This window comes from Ursus arctos, unplaced genomic scaffold (assembly GCF_023065955.2).
Source record: "Ursus arctos isolate Adak ecotype North America unplaced genomic scaffold, UrsArc2.0 scaffold_28, whole genome shotgun sequence".
Taxonomy (NCBI): domain Eukaryota; kingdom Metazoa; phylum Chordata; class Mammalia; order Carnivora; family Ursidae; genus Ursus; species Ursus arctos.
The window spans coordinates 8,915,113-8,932,228 of record NW_026622963.1 but is presented as its reverse complement, the minus strand read 5'-3'; the positions used below and the strand labels follow the sequence as shown (position 1 = coordinate 8,932,228).

General features: G+C 37.6%; 1 protein-coding gene across 2 annotated transcripts in view; it reads right to left on the bottom strand.

The window, feature by feature from the left end:
* The window catches only part of REC114 (REC114 meiotic recombination protein), a 98,672-nt gene that overhangs the window by 20,809 nt on the left and 60,747 nt on the right, over positions 1–17,116 (bottom strand). The window lies entirely within an intron of this gene.

The following is a 17,116-nucleotide window of genomic DNA, read 5'->3' as shown; positions in this document are numbered from 1 at the left end:
ACAGAATTCAGCGGGCGGGAGGTGCTAGACGCTATCACGTCTGTGTACATGTCTGTCCTTCTACCTCGCTCTCCTCCTAGATCCCACTTTATTGCAAACTCCACGAGAGCAAGAACTGTGTTGCCTCCATCTTTATATCCTGCATGTCTGGTGACTTAAAAAAGGAGGGCCACAGCAACTTCTTTCAAGACATGTCTCTAAAGGCAAGGGAAACAAAAGCAAAAAATGAACCTTTGGGACTTTGTCAAGATAAAAAGCTTTTGCACAGCAAAGAAAACGGTCAACAAAACGAAGAGACAATCCACGGAATGGGAGAAGATACTTGCAAATGACATTTCAGATAAAGGGCTGGTATCCAAGATCTACAGAGAACCAAAAAACAAAAAAGCCAGTCAAGAAATGGGCAGAAGCCATGACAGACACTTCTCCAAAGAAGACATACAAATGGCAAACAGACACATGAAAAAATGCTCAGCATCACTACCCATCAGGTAAATACAAATCAAAACCACAATGAGATACCACCTTACAACAGTTAGAATGGCCAAAATTAACAAGACAGGAAACAAGTGCTGGCGAGGTTGTGGAGAAAGGGGAATCCTCTTACACTGTTGTGGGAATGCAAGCTGGTACAGTCACTCTGGAAAACAGTATGAAGGTTCCTCAAGATGTTAAAAATAGAGCTACCCTATGACCCAGCAATTGCACTACTAGGTATTTACCCCAAAGATACAGATGTAGTAAAAAGAAGGGGCACATGTACCCCAATGTTCATATCAGCAACGTCCACATTAGCCAAACTGTGGAAGGAGCCGAGATGCCCTTCAACAGATGAATGGATAAAGATGTGGTCCATATATACAATGTAATATTACTCAGTCATCAGAAAGGATGAATACCCACCATTTGCATTGACATGGATGGAACTGGAGGGGATTATGCTAAGTGAAATAAGTCAAGCAGAGAAAGACAATTATATGGTTTCACTCATATGTGGAACATCAGGAATAGAGTGGAGGACCACAGGAGAAGGAAGGGAAAACTGAATGGGAAGAAATCTGAGAGGAAGAAAAACCATGAGAGACTCTGGACTCTGGGAAACAACCTGGGTTACAGAAGGGAGGGGGTGAGGGGATAGGGTAACCGGATGATGGGTATTAAAGAGGGCACGTGTTGTGATGAGCACTGGGTGTTATACACAACTAATGAATCACTGAACACTACATCAAAAACTAATGATGTGCTATATGTTGGTTAACTGAACATAATAAAACATAAATAAAAAATAATTTAAAAAAAAAGAGTGCCAATTTCTGACTCCTACCCCTGCCATGACTCCTCCCCCGCCACACTGTGGCCCATCCCCCCCTGCTGTGCAGCTCTGGCACAGTCTCCCTGAGGTGCAGGGGCACAAATGCCACATGATTCCAAGGGGCCCCACACAACACTTTCATACACACACACACACACACACACACACACACACACACAGAGCCACAAGCTTTGGTTTTCAAATACTATAAATTACAAAGTTCATTTCTAGATTTCAGTTATCCACATTCTCCTTGGCCTCTGTTATTATAAATAATTAACAGTTACCAGAAAGGAAGCCATCAAAAGAAGGGGGAAAAGGACCTAAATAAACAGATGCAGAGATTAGAGGTAGACAATTTGATATCAAGAATGGTGGGGGGAAAATGCCTATGCCCTCATCCTAACCAAGCTGTTCCCTTGTTGTAGATTCGATCACTGAACTAGTTTCTTTAGTGCTTCAGACATCTTTCAGGTGTGAGCAGGAAGCCAGGAGGGCATCATAGGGGTTGTCAGCATTTAGCTGGGCAAAGTAGCTTTCAAACCATGCCAGATATGATCGTAAGTGCTGTGAAGAAAACACAGCATTTTGCTTTTATGGAAATAACAATTAAAAATGCTCACACCTGCTACAAATACCCTGATTCAGAGGAAAACAGCAGAGGAGAATATGGTTACAAAAATAACTCAGTGACTAACCGTTAAACAACCTACCCAGTCCCCAAGCCCAGAACATTTCAAAGGGCTTCTTGATGAATGTGAGGTGTTCAGGTGCCTAGTGATTTATTTAAAAACTAGATCCTGTCTTAAGTTTCAGTGTTGTGTTTCTACTCACTTTCCCTGGAGCTCAGGGTTCAGAAGGTTCAAATGACACTGAAAACAAGAAAAAAAAATATCCATGATAAAAGAGCTGCTACGGAATATGAAGATGACAATGTGCACGGAGAAGAAAGCAAGCAAAAGAACCGGGATTTTTAAAAATAAATTTTCAATAATCATAACCAATTGTTATTTATTAAGCTAATAAAAGGCAGCAAAAAGATAGATAAAAAACATAGCTGGTCTGGGGTGCCTGGATGGCTCAGCTGGTTAATCGTGTGACTTTGGCTCAGGTCATGATCTCGGAGTCCTGGGATCGAGCCCCCCGAGTCGAGCCCCTACCAATCAAGCTCCACGCTCAGTGGGTTGTCTGTTTCTCCCTCTCCCTCCGCCCTTCCCCTGCTTGTGCTCTTGCTCTGTCTCATACGATTAACAATCTTTAAAAAAAAAAAAAAACATACCTGGTTTGAGGATTATATTTTTAAAATAATTTTTAAATTCAAATATAATTAACATACAGTGTTACATTAGTTTCAGGTATGCACTATGATTCAATAATTCTAGACATTACTCAATGCTTATCAAGATACAGTGTACTCTTGGGGCGCCCGGGTGGCACAGCGGTTAAGCGTCTGCCTTCGGCTCAGGGCGTGATCCTGGCATTCTGGGATCGAGCCCCACATCAGGCTCCTCTGCTACGAGCCTGCTTCTTCCTCTCCCACTCCCCCTGCTTGTGTTCCCTCTCTCGCTGGCTGTCTCTATCTCTGTCAAGTAAATAAATAAAATCTTAAAAAAAAAAAAAAGATACAGTGTACTCTTAATCCCCTTAACCTGTTTCACCCATCCCCCACCCACCCTGGTGACCACCAGTTTCTGCTTCATATTTAAGAGTCTGTGTTTTTGTCTTTCCTTTCTTTATTTTGTTTCTTAGATTTCACACATGAGTGAAAGCATTTGGTATTTGTCTTCCTCTGACTTATTTCACTTAGCATTACACCCTTTAGGTCCATCCATGTTGCAAATGGCAAGATCTCATTCTTTTTTATGGCTGAATAACACTCCATTGTATATACACACAACATCTTCTTTATCCACTCAGTCAATGGACACTTGGGCTGCTTCCATAATTTGGCTATTGTAAGTAATGCTGCAATAAATAATGTGCATTTATCTTTTCAAATTAGTGTTTTCGAATTCTTTGGGTAAATACCTAGCAGAAGATTTAGTGGGTTTTGTATTAATTCTATTTTTACTTTTTTGATAAATCTCCATAGTGTCTTCCACAGTGGCTGCACTAGTTTGCATTCCCACCAATAGTGCACGAGGGTTCCTTTTTCTCCACATCCTTGTCAACACTTGCTTGTTGTGTTTTTTATTTTAGCCATTCTGATAGGTGTAAGGTGATCTCTCATTGTGGTTTTGATTTGCATTCCCCTCATGATGAATGATGTTGAGCATCTTTTCATGTGTCTTTTGGCCAACCATTTGTCTTCTTTGGAGAAATAATCTGTTCATGTCTTCTACCATTTTTAATTGGATTATTTGGGTTTTTTGGTGTTGAGCTGTATAAGTTCCTTATATATTCTGTATACTAATCCCTTATCAGATAATCATTGCAAATATCTTTTCCCATTCCGTAGATAGCCTTTATTTTTGTTGATTGTTTCCTTCACTGTGCAGAATCTTTTTATTTTGATGTAGTCCCAATAGTTAAATTTTGCTTTTGTTTCTAGGGCCAAAGAAGACATATGCAGAAAAATACCGTTATGCCCAATGTCAGAGAAATTACTGTCTTTGCTCTTTTAGGGTTTTTATGGTTTCAGGTCTCACATTCAGGTCTTTAATCCATTTTGAGTTCATTGTTGTGTGTGGTAAAAGAAAGTGGTCCAGGTTCATTCTTTTGCATGTAGCTCTCCAGTTTTCCCAACACCATTTGTTGTACAGTCTTTTTCCCCATGCATATTCTTGCCTTTGTTCTAAATTAACTGACCATAAAAGCATGGATTTATTTCTGGGCTCTTTATTCTATTCTATTGATCTATGTGTCCTTTTCTGTGTCAGTATCACACTGTTTGGATTACTATAGCTTTTGTAGTGTATCTTGAAATCTGGGATTGTGATAACACCAGCTTTGTTCTTTTTCAAGATTGCTTTGGCTATCTGGGGCCTTTTGTGGTTCTATACAAATTAGGATTATTTGTTCTAGTTCTGTGAAAAATGCTGTTTGTATTTTCATAGGGATTGCATTAAATGTGTAGATTGCTTTGAGTAGTACAGACATTTTAACAATATTTTTTCTCCCAATCCATGAGCATGGACTATCTTTCCATTTGTCTGTGTTTATCTTCAATACCTTTCATCGATGTTCTATAGTTTTGAGAGTACAGGTCTTCCACCTCTTTGGTTAATTTTATTCCTAGGGAGTTTATTATTTTTTGGTGCAATTGTAAAAGAAATTGTTTTCTTAGTTTCTCTTTCTGCTACTTCATTACTAGCGTACAGAAATGCAATGAATTTCTGTATATTAATTTTGTATCCTGCAACTTGACTGAGTTCATTTATCAGTTCTAGTACTGTTTTGGTGGAGTCTTTAGGGTTATCTATAGATAGTGTCATGTCATCTGTAAATAGTGATAGTTTTACTTCATCCTTACCAATGTGGATGCCTTTTATTCCTTTTTCCTGTCTGACTGCTGTGGCTAGGACTTCCAGTACTACGTTGAATAGAAATGATGAGAGTGGATATCCCTGTCTTGTTCCTGACCTTAGGGGAACAGCTTTCAGTTTTTCACCACTGAGTATATGATGTTAGTGGTGGGTTTTTCATAGATGGCCTTTATCATGTTGAGGTATGTTCCCTCTAAAACTATTTTGTTGAGAGCTTTTATCATGAATGAATGTTGTACTTTGTCAAATGCCTTTTCTGCATCTTTTGAAATGATCATATGGTTTTTATCCTTTCTCTTATTGATATGATGTGTCATATTGATTGATTTGCAAATACTGAACCACCCTTGCATTCTAGGAATAAATCCCACTCGATTGTGGTGAATAATTTTTTTTAATGTATTGCTGGATTTGGCTTCCTAATATTGTTGAAGATTTTTCCATCTATGTTCATCAAAGATGTCGGCCCGTAGTTTTCTTTTCTCTTCTCTTTTCTTTTCTTTTTTTCTTTTCTTTTCTTTTCTTTTCTTTTCTTTTCTTTTCTTTTCTTTTCTTTTCTTTTCTTTTCTTTTCTTTTCTTTTCTTTCTTTCTTTTTCTTTCTTTCATAGTGTCTTTATGTGGCTTTGGTATGAGTGTAATGCTGACCTCACAGAATAAATTTGGAGGTTTTCCTTCCTCTTCTATTTTTTGGAATAGTTTGAAAAGAATAGGTATTATCTCTTCTTTAAATGTTTGGTAGAGTTCACCTGTGAAGCCACCTGGTCTTGGACTTCTGCTTGTTGGGAGTTTTTGGTTACTGATTCAATTTCATTGCTGGCAATCACTCTGTTAAAATTTTCTATTCCTCCCTGATTCAATTTTGGGAGGTTATATGTTTCAAGGAATTTATCCATTTCTTCTAAGTTGTCCAATTTGTTGGCATTAATTTTTCATAATATTTTCTTATAATCCTTTGTGTTTCTCTGGTATTGGCTGTTATTTCTCCTCTTTCATTTCTGATACTGAGTCCTCTCCCCCCCCTTTTTTAAATGATTCTCATTAAAGGTTTATCAATTTTGTTGCTCTTTTCAAAGAATCAGCCCCTGGTCATTGATCTGTTCTATTTTTTTTTTTTAAGTTTCCATTTTATTTCTAATCTATTCTTTTTTATTTCCTTCCTTTTAATGGTTTTGGGTTTTGTTTGTTCTTCTTTTTGTCGCTCCTTTTTATTTGAGATTTTTCTTGCTTCTTGAGATAGGTCTGTATTGCTATAAACTTCCCTCTTAGAATTGCTTTTACTGTATCCCAAAGATTTTGGACCATTTTGTTTTCATTTTCATTGTCTCCACGTTTTTTATTTCCTCTTTGATTTCTTGGTTGACCCATTTATTGTTTAGTAGCAGGTTATTTAAGCTCCACATATTTGTGTTCTTTCCAGATTTTTTCTTGTGCTTTATTTCTAGTTTCAGAGTGTTGTGGTTGGGTAAGATGCATGGTATGACTTCAGTCTTTTTGAATTTGTTGAGACTTGTTTTGTGGCCTAACATGTGATCTACTCTGGATAATGTTCCATGTGCTCTTGAAAAGAATCTGTATTTCACTGTTTCAGAATGGAATGTTCTGAAATATGTTAGAACCATCTGGTCCAATGTGTCATTCAAAATCACCATTTCCTTGTTGATTTTCTGTTTGAATGTTATATCCATTGAGGTAAGTAAGGTGTTAACATTCCTTAGTACTATTGTATTACTATCAATTACTTCCTTTATGTTTGTTACTAGCTGCTTTATGTATTTGGGTGCTCCTATGTTGGGTGCATAAATATTTACAATTATTACATCTTGTTGAATTGTTCCCTTTATGATTATGTAGTGTCTTTCTTTGTCTCTTATTACAGTCCTTATCTTAAAGATTGTTTTGTCCAATATAAGTACTGTTACTCTGGCTTTCTTTTCACTTCCATTTGTATGATAAATGTTTTTCCATCCTTTTATTTTCAATCTGCAGTTGTCTTTAGTTTAAAATAAGTCTCTTATAGACAGCATATAGATGGGTCTTGCTTTTTTATCCATTCCGTTACCCTATATCTTCTGTTGGAACATTTAGTTCATTTACATTCAAAGTAACTACTGATAGGTACATACTTACTGCCATTTTGTTACTTGTTTTATAGTTGTTTTTGTAATTTCTCTCTGTTCCTTTCTTCTCTTGCTCTCTTCTCTCACAGTTTGCTGCTTTTCTTTACTGATATATTTGTATTCCTTTCTCTGTAATGTTTGTCTATTACTGTTTTTTTATTTGTGGTTACCATTAGATAACATGTATGGTTGTAACATCTTATGCATATAGCAGTCTATATTAAGTTGATAGTTGTTTAAGTTCGAACCCATTCTAAAAGCACTAAATTTTTATTCCTCTCCCCCCAACCTCCACATTTTAAGTATATGGTGTCATACTTTATGTCCTTTTATTTTGTCAATTCCCTAATTTTTTTGACATACTTAATTTTACTGCTTTTGTGTATCCTACTTTTCTTGCTCCTGCTTATGGTCTTTCCTTTCCACCCAAAGAATCCCCTTTACCATATCTTATAAGGCTGGTTTAGTGGTGATGAATTCCTTAACTTTTATTTATCTGGGAAACTCTTTACCTCTCCTTCTATTCTAAATGATAGCATTGCTGGATAGAGATTTTTGGTTGCATGTTTTTTTTTTTCTTTCAGCACTTTGAATACATCATGCCACTTGCTCCTGGCCTGCAAAGTTTCTGTTGAAAAATCAGCTGAGAGCCTTATGGGGTTACCCCATATATGTAACTGTCTTCTTTTCTCTTGCTGCTTTTAAAATTCTCTATTTATCTCTACTTTTTGCCATTTTAACTACTATGTATCTTGGTGTGGACCTTCTTGGGTTGATTTTATTGAGGGCTCTCTATGCCTCCTGGATCTGGAGATTTGAGAAGTTTTCAGCTATTATTTCTTCAAATAAATTTTCTGCCCCATTTTCTCTCTCTTCTCCTTATGGGATCCCTATAATATAAATGTTATTATGCTTGATGGTGTCACTAAGTTCTCTTACTCTATTCCCACTTCCTATTCTTTTTTCTTTCTCTTGTTCAGCTTGACTGCTTTCCATTTTCTATCTTCCAGGTTGCTGACCCATTCTGCTTCCACTAGTCTACTATTTATTTCCTCTTGTGTAGTTTTAATTTTGGTTCTTGAGTTCTTCATCTCTGATTGGTTCTTTTTTATGTTTTCTATCTCTTTGTTGTGGATCTCACTTAGGTACTCCACTCTTTTCTCAAGTCCAGTGAGTATCTTTATGACGATTATACTCTCTATCAGGCATATTACTTATCTCCATTTTGTTTAGCTCTCTTGCTGTGATTCTTTCCTATTCTTTCATTTGGGACAAAGTCCTCTGTCTCCTCGTTTTGCCTAACTCTCTCTGTCTGTTTCTATGTGTTAGGAAAGTCAGCTATGTTTTCTGCTCTTGAAAGTAGTGGCCTTGGGGGCCTGGCTGTCTCAGTCAGTGAAGTGTGCATCCCTTAATCTTGAGGTTATGAGTTTGAGCCCCATGTTGGGCATGGATATTACTTAAAAATAAAATCTTTTTTTTTTTTTCAAAAGAAAGAAAGAAATTAGTTGCCTTATGAAGAAGAGGTCCTGTAGTGCCCTGCAGTGCAATGTTCCCTGTTCACCAGAACCTGGTACTTCAGGGGTGTCTCCTATGTGTGCTGCATGTGCCCTACTGTTATGGGTGAGCTGCTGCTTTTGACTTCAGTCCAGTCATCTGCAATGGCCCTCTTTCCCTATGTGGGCAGGGTTTGGTCACTGTGTTGTGAGTGGGCCAGTCTGGGGATGCCTTGGGCTTGAGTTAGGTCAGACCACGCATCTTTCAGAGCTGTGGTCACTCTAGACTGCAGGGCACTCTCCCTATGTTGTCCCCTGAGAAACTTTCATTGGTGGGCAGAGCTTGTAGTCAGACCAGATGTCTGCCCCCAGCACATTCCTGGGGCCATAGTCAAACTGGTATGTGTGGTTATCTTCCTCTTTCCTCAAGGCAGGAGTCACTTTGGAGTGGTGTTAGCCAGTGTCAGGGCTGCTTGTACACTGCCCTGCTCGTGGCACCACTCTGGATGGATTTCTGCCAAGGACGGGCTGGAGGAGGCAGAACAGCAAGGGGACAGGGCATGCTATTAGCAAAGTACATGCAGAGTGTTCATGCTGCACTGGTTCCCACATATATCCATGTATCTAGGCTGGGGGGCACAGGAGGGAAATAGCACCATGAGCTCTTTTGTTTTTAGAGAAGTCTCCTAAAGATCCCTGTCCCTCCAGCACACATTCTGAGATTAGTAAATAAATCTCTCTCCCGTACACCCCAGGTGTTTTTCAAACTGCTGCTTCTATGCTGTATCTCAGCAGAGTTGTTTGTTATGCTGTCTCTTTAATGGTGGGGATTCAGTTTCCTATTGCCCTCTGGTTCTCCAAGAGCCAATCCTGCTGATTTTTAAAGTTCCAGGTGTTAAGCCCCACTGATAGTCAGAACTCACAAAGTTAAGCCCCTCTGGATTTCAAAGCCAAATGTTATGGGAATTCATCTTCCCAGTTCAGGTCCTTGTGCCTGGGGTGCTTGATGTGGGGTCCTCCTCTCCACTCTCTGTGCCAGCAACATCCCTCCCTCCAGACAGTCTCACAGGTCAGTTTTGTTCCCAACTGCATCTCCACCCTTCCTACCCTTTTCAATGTGGCCTCTCCTCTACATTTAGCTGTGGAGAGTTTATTCTGCCAGTCTTTGGGTCATTTTCTGGGTTATTTACACAATGTGGGTGTTATCTAGGTACATCCATGGAATGAGATAAGCTTAGGATCTCCTACTCTGCCCTACACATCCTAATCCTGGAAGTCCCTCTATTTTCAATTGTTTGAGGAACACCCATACTGTTTTCCATAGTTGCTGCACTAATTCATATTCCTTGATGATTAAGATTTTTATCTTAGATTTGAATGTGGGTATTTCCCCTACATTCAGAAATATACAATATTGTGCCTGCAGAAGAAGTAATTGTCTTATTTGGAAGGAACTACTACACATTTAGCATGAAGATAACAAACCACATTCTGTCTCAGATGGAGACAACTCAAATGAACATGCCCATTCTGTAACTTACTTTAGAGTTATATTTTTCCTGATTTATAAGAGATATAAACAGTTTGCTTTCATGCTGAAACACAGGCTGTTTGGAAGGCGTATGATAAATAAAAATTAATGAATAATGTCAACAAAATAGGGCTTACTATAGTTTGAAATCTTTAATGTCTATAAATCAGATATGCTATGAAGAGTCACAATTTGTTCCAAACATATTTATGAAAGAGCTCTTATGTACCAGGTTATGCACCAGGTCCTATGATTATTAGTATTAGGGATCAAAGTCAAATAACACATGGCCCCAGCCCTCAGGGACTCATAGTAGAGGGGAAATCAAACAATCATTTAACAGTAACAATCAGTGTAGTAAATCCCATGTTTCTGCAGAAGCACAGAAAAGAGGCATTAGATTACAAGGCCCAGAAGACATGGCCCTTGAATCAATTTTTAAAAACTGAACACTACATCAAAAACTTATGATGTACTATATACTGGCTAACTGAATAAAAAAATTAAAAAATTAAAAATAATAAATAATTTTTAAAACTTTTATTTTGAAATAATTGAAGTCTATAATGTAGATTTTCAGACATTCACAAAAGTAGAAAAAACAGTAAAATAGTATGATGAACCATATGCACCCATTTTCTAGTCACAATTTTCATAACATGGCCAATCTTATATCATTTATACCCACACCCAATAACCCCCACTCCTTAGATTATTCTGAGGCAACTCCAAACATCCATAAATATTTCAGAATGTATCTCTAAAAGCTAAGGACTCTTCTTAAAACATAACCACAAAACGATTATCATGCCTTTTAAAATGAATGATTCTTTAATATCAAATATCCTTGTCAATGGTCATATTTATTTTTTATATTGTTTCATTTTTTAAAAAGATTCTATTTTTAAGTAATCTCTACACTCAACATGGGGCTAAAACTCACAAGCCCGAGATCAAGAGTTGCATGCTCTACCACCTGAGTCAGCCAGGTGCTCCCCTTTTGTTTTGAAAAGGGATCCAAATAAGATTCATATATTGTGATAATTGGTATGCTTAAGTCACTTTCAAACTATTGGTTCTTCCTTTCATCTCTTTTTTTCCCTTACATTTTCTTGTTGAAGAAACTGGGTCATTAGTCCTCTAAATCAGGGATCAGCAAATTTTTTTTTTCTGTGAAGGGCCAGTGAGTAAATATTTTAGGCTTTGCAGATTATACAGTCTCTGTCACAACTATTCAACTCTGCCACTGTAGCATGGAGGTGGCCACAGACAACACATAAAGAAATGAACATGGCTGGGTTCCAACAAAACTTTATTTGCGGACACTGAAATTTGAATTTATTTATTTTTTATTTTTAAAAGATTTTTTCTTATTTATCAGTCAGAGAGAGAGAGAGAAAGCACAAGCAAGGGGAGCAGCAGGCAGAGAGAGTAGGTTCCCCACTAAGCAAGAAGCCGGGTGGGGGGAATCATGACCTGAGCTGAAGGCAGACGCTTAACTGACTAAGCCATACAGGTATCCCCGAAATTTGAATTTTAAATAATTTTCACATTTCATGATTTTTTTCAACCATTTAAAAATGTAAAACCTGTTCATGGTTCATAAGCATTGGAAAAACAGGCAATGGGCCAGATCTGTCCCATGGGCCACAGCTTGCCAATCCCTATTCTAGAGTTAGCCTCACTAAATTTTTTTATTCTATCCCCATGGTGTCTTGTATCATGTACTCTCATGATTGGGAGAATGGCAGTCAGATCAATAAGCTTGATCAGATTCACGATGGACTTTTTTCTTCAGATTTTTTGAGACTACTTCCTAGATTGCAGTATGTGATTCTACAGGACTGTCTTTTCATCCAAAGTGAACTTAGCAGCCTCTGACCATCACTGCCCAGACCCATTAATTTCATCAGTAGTTGCAAAGTGATGTCTTAGTTTTTCATTCATTCTTTATTCATTTATGAGCTGGAACACATAGACAAAGAGAAACTTTGCCTCATCAACTGCTTTGTTACTCTAGATAAAAAACAGAAAAGGCAGGATAGATGCTTGCTTCTTTTATTTGCCAGATTTCAAAATAATGAGGTGGTTCCCTCAATAATAACAATGAGGGGATTTTTTAAAGTATCATTTGAAACTCACAAATTTAAATATATTTGCTATTGAAATTAACTGCAGTTCTTTTTTTTTTAAATTAAAGATTTTATTTATTTATTTGACAGAGAGAGAGACAGCCAGCGAGAGAGGGAACACAGGCAGGGGTAGTGGGAGAGGAAGAAGCAGGCTCCCAGTGAAGGAGCCCGATGTGGGGCTCGATCCCAGGACTCTGGGATCACACCCTGAGCCTAAGGCAGATGCTTAATGACAGAGCCACCCAGGCGCCCCAAGCAGTTCTTGATTCTCAAACTGTCTCTCTTTGGCTAGTGAGAACCTTTTCCAGTTGACTCCTGAGTCCTGACATACCCTTAGTTCTCAAAGCATCATAAGCTAGGCTGCCTCCCTGTTTCCTCCTGCACAGATGATGATATTACACAGATCTTCAGCTGTCAGTGATTTAGCCTCCCCCACTGATATTTGGAGGGTCACAGAAATGCCTAGTCACCTAGTTTTGCTGTAGCTGTTAACCATGGGTCTTTGGCTTTGTAGTCCTATTTGATCTATTTTTATGGGGTGATTTGAGGAGATTCAAAAGTTAGGATGCCATTTCTGACCAAGAAGGTATAAGAGTGTCAAAAATTATACTCCTGTCATAAACAACTAGAAAACTGTACAAACTATTAGCAATAGCTATTTTTAGACAATGGGAAGCAGGTAGTACAAGCACTGTGATACCTAATAAAAGGGTAACAAATGAACTGAACCCTAAACAAATGGAGGGATGTACATGTTCATAGATTGCATTATGATATTGTTAAGATTCCTTTATCTCAAGTTCATCTATAAATATAATGAAGTCCCAATTAAAATCTTGCAGAAATTTTTAGAAATTAGCAAGCTGATTCTACAATTCATATAGAAATGCAAAGGACCTAGCCTCACTAAAATAAGCTTGAAAACAAAGTTGGAAGACTTATATCACCAGTTTCTAGAGTATTATAAGATTAGAGTGATCAAGATAGCATGGTTTTGGCATAAGATTAAGCATACAGATACATGTCACAGAACAGAGTCCAGAAACAGACCCTTACATACGTGATTTCAATAAATGTGCCACTATAACTCAATGAAGAACATACTGGGACAACAAAATTATCCATCTGGAAAAAAAAATACACCTTGATCCTTACCCTCATTCTATACACAAACATTAACTGAAAATAAACAGAAGCCTAAACATAGTAGTAAAACTATAAAACTTCTAAAATAAAACATAGTAGAGAATTTTTTGCAAGCTTGGGGTAGGCAAAGATTTCTTACACAGGACACAAAAAGTATAAATCATAGAAGAATCAACAGTTCATAAATTAGACTTTTGAAAATTTTAAATCTTTAGCTCTTTGAAAGACAATGTTAAGAAGATGAAAAAGTAAGACCCATACTGGGAGAAAATATTCACAACACACACATCTAACAAAGGACTTATATCCAGAAAATAAATAAATAAATAAATAATACATATTTATACATCTAATACATATTTATATATAAATATATATGCCAGTTTTCATATACATGTATATAAATATATATATACATATATTTTTTTCAACCTCTTACAGACAACTCAATAGGCAAAAGATTTGAACAGACACTTCTCAAAGGAAGATAGAGTAATGACCAATAAACACATTAGAAGATACTCAACATCATTATCAGAGAAATATAAATTAAAATCACAAAATACCAGTACATACCCATTAGGTTGGCTAAAATTAAAAAGACTGGCAAATACCAAATGTTGCCAAGGATATGAAGAAATTGGAATACTCACGCATTGATGGCCAAAGTACAACTACTTTGGCAAAGAGTTTGGCAGTGTCTTATAAAGTTTTCTTATACCACTTACCATATTACCTGGCAATTTCACTCTTAGGAATTTACCCAAGGGAAATGAAAATATGTGTCTCTACAAAAACCTGTACACTAATGTTTATAACAGCTTCAATCATAATAGCCTCAAACTAGAAACAACTCAAATGTCCATGAACATGTAATTGGATGAACAATTTGCAGAATATTCATGCACTGGTATACAACTCAGAAACAAGAGAGAATGAGCTACAGGTGCAAGCAATAACATAGGTGAATCTCAAAAGCACACTGAGTGAAAAAACTAAACATGAAAGGGTTCATACTATATGATTCTGATTATATGAAAATCTGGAAAATACAATCTATACTAACAGAAAGGAGATAGAGCTGGAGCTGGAGCTCTCTAGGATTAGATGTGGAGGGATATTTACAGGGAAGGGGCAACCTTTCGAGGGTAATAAAAATAGTTTACATATTGACTGTGGTTGGGGAAGTTACCCAAATGCCTTTTATTGTATGTAAGAGGTGGGAGACTGTGCTGCCAAAACCTTCCCAGAATCCTAGACTGACTTTTGAGGAACAGATTTAAGTTATTGGGTAAAGAAGCAGGTGGTACAGAGAAGCAAGAAATAATAGAACATGATCAAGGAATTGCAAAACTGTTCCATATATGGTGGAAGGAATTTGTGCATATATGGCAGTGCAAGAGAGGAGGCTGGAGAGAGAGGTGGATTCTTTGAAAAGGGCGTTTTCTGCTAAGCTACAAAGTTTTTATCTATCAAAACAATCATATAATTTTTCAATATTCTGTCAATGTGGTGAAATATGTTGATTTTTAAATATTAAGCTACCCTTGCATACTTGAAATAAACCTACTTTATTGTAACATACTATCTTTTTATGCATATAATTTGCTACTATTGTGTTAAAGACTTCTATATCCATAAATATGATCACTAAGAGAGACTGGTCTGCAATTTTCCTTTCTTGCAAATTATTCTATAACTTCTTTCTTACAAGAAGAGGTAGGGACTATAACCCTCTTTCTCTGTTGTCTGCAAGAGTCTGTTCAACATTGGTGTTGTTTCTTCCTTAAACATCTGAAAGAATTCAAGTTATACAACTTGAGGTTTTCTTTGTGGGAAGGTTTTAAGTAATGGAATCTATTTCCTTAATTTTAGACAATGTATTATGCAGATTTTCTATTCCTTCTTCTGTTAGCTTTGGCAAGTTATATTTTTTCAAGGAATTTGTGCATTTTATCCAAGTAATCAAATGGCATGAAATAAAGATATTAAAAAATATCCTTTTATCTCTTTAATGTCTGTAGGCTCTACAGTAATATCCCTCTTTTCATTCATAATACATTTTCTCTATTTTTAAAAATTTGAATATAGTTAACACAAAATGTTACATTAATTTCAGGTGTTCAACATAGTGATTCAACATCTCTATGTTATGCTTTCCTCACTTTGAGTATAGCTACCATCTGTCACCATACAACACTATTACAATATCATTCACTATATTCCCTATGCTGTGCCTTTTATTCCTGTGACTTATTTATTCCATAACTAGTAGCCTGTATCTCCCACTCCCCTTCACCCATTTTGCCCAACCCCCCATCACCTCCCCTCTGGCAACCATCAGTTTGCATTCTGTATTTATAGATCTGATTCTACTTTTTGTTTATTCATTTGTTCTGTTTTTAGATTCCACATGTAAGTGAAATCATGTGGTATTTGTCTTTCTCTTTCCAACTTCTTTCTTTTTTCTTTTTTTTTAAGATTTTGTTTATTTGACAGAGACAGCCAGCTAGAGAGGGAACACAAGCAGGGGGAGTGGGATAGGAAGAAACAGGCTCCCAGCAGAGAAGCCTGATGTGGGGCTCGATCCCAGAACGCCAGAATCACGCCCTGAGCTGAAGGCAGACACTTAACCACTGCACCACCCGGGCGCCCCCCAACTGATTTCACTTAGCATAATATGCTATAGGTCCTTACGTATTGTCTCAAATGGCAGCATGTCATCCTTTTTTATGGCTGAGAAATAAAAGATGACAAACAAATGGAAAGATATCTCATGCTCATGGATTGGAAGAATAATGTTAAAATGTCCATACTATACAAGGCAATCTATAGATTCAATGCAATCCCTATCAAAAAACTAATAGCATTTTTTCACAAAACTACAAAAAATAATACTTAAATTTGTATGAAACCACAAAAGACTCCAGAATAGCCAAAGAAATCTTGAGAATGAAGAATAAAGCTGGAGATACCACAATGTCAGATTTCAGTATATACTACAAAGCTATAAGAAATCAAAACAGTTTGATACTGGCACAAAAATAGGTACACAGATCAATGGAACAGAATAGAGAGCCCCAAAATAAACCCATGCTTACAAGGTCAACTAATCTTCTAAAAAAGGAGGGAAGAATATACAATGGGGAAAAGACGGTCTCTTCAATAAATGCTACTGGGAAAACTGGACAGCTATATACAAAAGAATGAAACTAGAGGTTCTAGTCAGAGATGACAACATAAGAAGACCCTGAATTCATCTCCTCCGCAGACACACCAAATCTATACCCATTTATAGAGCAATTCCTCCTGAGTAACTGAGGGCTTACTGAACAGCTTCTGCACAATGAAAGATAGAGAGACCACATGGAAAACAGCAAGAGAATGGAGATTTGGTAACAAAGGGGAAACTTCACCCCCAGTGCTGCAAACTACATGGGGAGGGATGGTACTGAGGAGCCATAAACAGATTTGCCTGCCCTGGGGCACAGAGAAAGAGCCACAGTTTAAAAGAACAAATAGAATATAAAAGATCCAGCCCTAGAACTCTGCCAAACAGCAGAAGAGCTGCTGGAACACTCTCTGAGTCAGAAGGGCTGGTGAGCACCATGGTTTATGCTCCCTCCTCCACACTGAGAGCATGGACAAGAGCAAGGTCCAGGCCTAATACGTCAGTGAGACCCAGGCTCCTAGCCCACACTAGCCCCAGTTGTCCCACAAAGGTGGCCCCAGTGTAGCACATACCAGGACACCCCTGGTCAGCACTCACTACATTTCCAGCTGATGTGCCAAGGGGACACAGGCACAAACTCCAAAACATTCCAGACCCACACCATGCCAGCTCCAGACAGCTTGCTAGGGCAAATCTGAAGCAGAGCTCTGTGGGTCCTCCTTGCTCA